Genomic DNA, 4,008 nt, shown 5'->3' with positions numbered 1-4,008 from the left:
TCTCTCTCTCTTTGTCTCTCTCGGTCCTCTCTTTCTCTCACGCATCCTCTCTCTCTCTCTCTCTCTCTCTCTCTCTCTCTCTCTCTCTCTCTCTCTCTAAATCTCAATACCGATTGAAAAAATTTGGGGATTTAGGGATTTAATGTCTCTCTCTTTTTCTTTTCTTTTTTTTGGCTAATGGGTTTTGGATCTCTATGTAGAAAGATTTTCCAAGAATGGAGAATGACATTAATGGAAATTTACTAGAAGTTGAGGTGAAGGTTGAGACTGAAGTTAGGGATATTTGCTTTGTTTTCTAATTGTGTTGGAGATTGGCGTTTCTTTATTTTGTTTTGGTAATATTTGAGCGGTGTTTCTGTACTATTTACTGTTATTGCAGTGGGTGGTTGTTGGGGTATTTCTTACAATAATTGAGTTCAAAATGCCCTTTTGATTGGAGGTGGCTTGGTTTTGTGGGTGATATGGACAGGGAGTAGTAGGAACAGTCGGTGGTTTTGGATCTAAGGGTTCCTGTTGCTGGTGGTGGTTTTGAGTCTGTGGTGTTATAGTTCTTTTTGGTGGTTTTTTCGGTATGAATGCAGATAGCAATAGGAGCCCTCCACAAGTACGATGGATTCGGAGCAGTGAGCATTCGTTATACCATGATGCTCCATATAGGAGGGATCGTCGCAGTTACAGGTATGCTCAATTTGTTGATTTTCATATAATTTGATCCAAGGTTCTTAACTTTCAGTTTTCATTTCAAATATTGCTTTGTCTCAATCTGTTTTGGGGCTTGGTTTATGTCATTGAATGCACATATGCTTATCTGTGATTGAATAAGTTGTTTCTGTTATTCAGTGGATCCACATGTTGGATTGTCTAATATAATTAAGTACTTGAAATTTGGTTGCTTGTCTTACGTTGATAACAGTCCAAACAGTGAGAAACACCATTGATTGCTTTTGTTTTTGAACATGAACAATTGCCAGATAGATTCCTCGCTGTGAAAGTTGATATGTAATATGCACTACTATTTTTTCCATCGATTACACTGACAGTATAAAAACTCTTTTCTATTGATTTTTATTCAAGAGTGTAATCCAATTCTCATTACACTCGTCATCATCATCATAACCTTGTCCATTTATTTGGGGCCCGCATCCTCATGATTACTTGGCTGAGGTTTGGGGCCTGCATCCTCATGATTATTTGGGGCTTGCATCCTCTCAATAATTTTCAGTAACATACCTATTGTGCTTCTAAAAGAGTAAAAAGGAGAAAGCATGACAGAAAAGTTCCCTTTTTTCATGTTATAAGTTAGTCAATGGGACAATGCTTGTCTTACCACTTTGTATTGATTAGATGGTGATATTCAGTATACTGGTTTTTTCCATACTTATCTAGTGAATGGGATGCTTACTCAAATTGAGGTATTGCATTAAATTGCAACACTTCTAGCCAGGCATCATACTAAGGTAGCCATTATGATTGTAAAAGAGCAACATTGAGTGCATGCATGTGCACTCAGAGGTTGATCTCTCATGTTGGAAATTTGCTCACCTGATCTGTAATGTTGTTTTCATTACCACCGTTCATGTGAGCTAATGTCATTTCATTTCAACTAAAACATAGTGGGTTGTTTTAATTAGAAAGTGTGCCCTTGTTGTGGTGAAAGATGATACAATCTACCCATTGTTTTGCCAGCATTGCAAGGTAACCTAAAGCTTCTGCAGTGTTAAACATTAACACAAGCTCATAAGCTTCTGTAGTCCATTGGGTGGCTCTTGCAGAGGATGGACTACTCTCCACAACCCTTTTCTTTTTCCAAGCACATCGAATTCTACATTTAATGGATTTTGGATCAGAGATCATTCCAATGGCTGCTGAAGAATACAATGTTCAGGTAATGAATTCCTCAAAATCCTCTATATTATTGTAGATTATCTCTTTTAAAAAAATTGTAGATTCTCTCAAAGGCCAGTTTACAAGGGGGTTGCTACTACAATTGTTGGCACCTTTCTAGGCCTAAGAGTGAGTTATCAGGTTCCAGTCAGCCTTTATATAAAGAAAGGAACCATATATTGGTCTCAGTTTTCTGAGAACAAAAATTGGGCATTTAAACCATAGTAGTAGAAGTCTCTAACAAGGCTGCCACATTCATAACTTGGCAGGCATATCTATTTAATGGCTACTGGGAAGATATTAGGACCATTTATTCCTTTTTTTATGCTAACTTGGCTCTCACAGATTAGGTAAACCAAATTTTTAATGTGAATGTGTTGTCAAAATGAATTGCAATTAATTGTACTTATAAACTAAAATGACCAAATTGTTTCTTCCTTGCTTCACTTCAAGTCATGATGTATTGTTTGGGTGTTGATTATGTCAGAAAAATGAATTTAAAACATTCACTTGTGTTTTCTTAAATTGCAAATTTAGTTACATAAACATGCAATATAAGTACCTTTTCTGGAAAGAAAATCTAGATATATGAAAATCATAGGACTCAAGAAAATGGTTGGTAATAAAATTTCTATTTTCTTGATATTCTTTTGTTTTCATGTGTAGATGAAGGAATGGGTATTGTATGTTGGAACAAAAGGTTGCTGATAACAGGTATCTCTAGAGCTGTTCTATGCATTTCCATTTCATCTTCTTTTCCTTCTGTCATTTTAACTCTCTCACATTAGTTTTCTTTAGGTCAGACTTTTGGTTGGGGCATAGTTAGTACCTGATGTATAGTTTGGGGCAGAGTTACTGTTTGATGTAGTGGGTTGCAAATCCAAGAGAATTACAGCCGCACACAAGAAAACTCTTGTGTGCTTTTTTTCCCTCCATTCATTGTTACTTCTGTTTTGCCAATAATCTTCATTAGAACTTGTGGCTTTCCATTTCATCATCATCGCCAAGTTTAGTTTAATCCACTGATGAATCTAAAACTGATCATCATCATCATCATTGGGTTTAGCTTAATCTACTGACAAATTTTTTTAAAAAGCTACCACCTTGGAAATTTTGGTCCATTCCATCCTTGATTTATGAAAGCTACTAACTTCATGAGAAGAGTATGATTAGTTTTGTTTTGTTTATTTTTATTTTTATTTTTATGTTTTGTATTGACTTGATTTATGTATAGACCATGTACCTAGTTCTAATGGAGAAACCAGGTGCAAGGATGGGCTTTCATCAGACATTGTACATGAGACATACATGAACTCAAATTGAAACCGGATTGAATTATGTGACCTACTGTCTTGAAGTAATTGTCCCAAAATCAAATTGGTTGAGCAATCATGATCTTTGATTCGTAGACACATGTTTCTTGAAATACATGGAGAACAGATTGAAAAATGCTTGGTATCTGCGTCAGAATGTTCACATGAACTCTTGAAACAAGCAGGAAGCAGCTGCATGCAATTCTATTCAAGTGAGGAGCCGTGAGCCTTGGGGCTTTTTCAGTGGGGTACACTGGACTTAGATTGAAAAAATAGATTAAAAAAAAACCTTTAAAATCACATTTAAGATGGCCCTCATTAGCTGAGATTCTTTGACATTAACAAGGCTTGTGTAGGAGAACTACATCTCACATGGAGAAACAGGTACTAAAAAATAGACTGAACAAGTAATGACTTTTGTTGTCACCTTTTCTAATTTGGCAGCTACCTTAACTGTTGGCATCTACTAGAAAATCATTGTTTACTTTTTGTCATAGCTAGACTAGAAGAAAAGCTCTTGGACATGGTATGAACCGCGTCTCTCTATCTTTCTTTTTCTTTTTTATATGCTTTTATATGACAGGAGATGTCATGCCCCGAACTCAGAAACCAGGCTGACAAAAATTTTCGATCGCCGAATTCGGTGCCGACAGCCTCCGTAGAACCGCATTCTCGGCTCCCGGTACCCATTTACCAGGTTCTGATCCTGGGATCCTACAAGGAGGATTTCAAATCATCAGTTTAATTGTAATGAGCATAACCCACGAACAATAACCACAAGAACACCATCACAAAATTCACTATGATCAAA

At 36.5% G+C, this 4,008-nt stretch overlaps 1 long non-coding RNA gene across 2 annotated transcripts; it reads left to right on the top strand.

Moving 5' to 3' along the window:
• The first annotated feature begins 594 nt into the window (after nucleotides 1–594).
• Nucleotides 595–3,778, top strand: LOC131251231 (uncharacterized). 2 transcript variants are annotated; one of them, XR_009173674.1, is made up of 4 exons: nucleotides 595–678; nucleotides 1,687–1,885; nucleotides 2,154–2,234; nucleotides 2,551–3,778. It is a non-coding gene; the product is annotated as an uncharacterized LOC131251231 (long non-coding RNA). The 2 variants fall into 2 exon arrangements; XR_009173675.1 differs by lacking the exon at nucleotides 2,154–2,234.
• Nucleotides 3,779–4,008: the final 230 nt, after the last annotated feature.

This window comes from Magnolia sinica, chromosome 7, assembly GCF_029962835.1.
Source record: "Magnolia sinica isolate HGM2019 chromosome 7, MsV1, whole genome shotgun sequence".
Lineage (NCBI taxonomy): Eukaryota > Viridiplantae > Streptophyta > Magnoliopsida > Magnoliales > Magnoliaceae > Magnolia > Magnolia sinica.
This window is presented reverse-complemented; position numbering and strand designations above follow the sequence as displayed.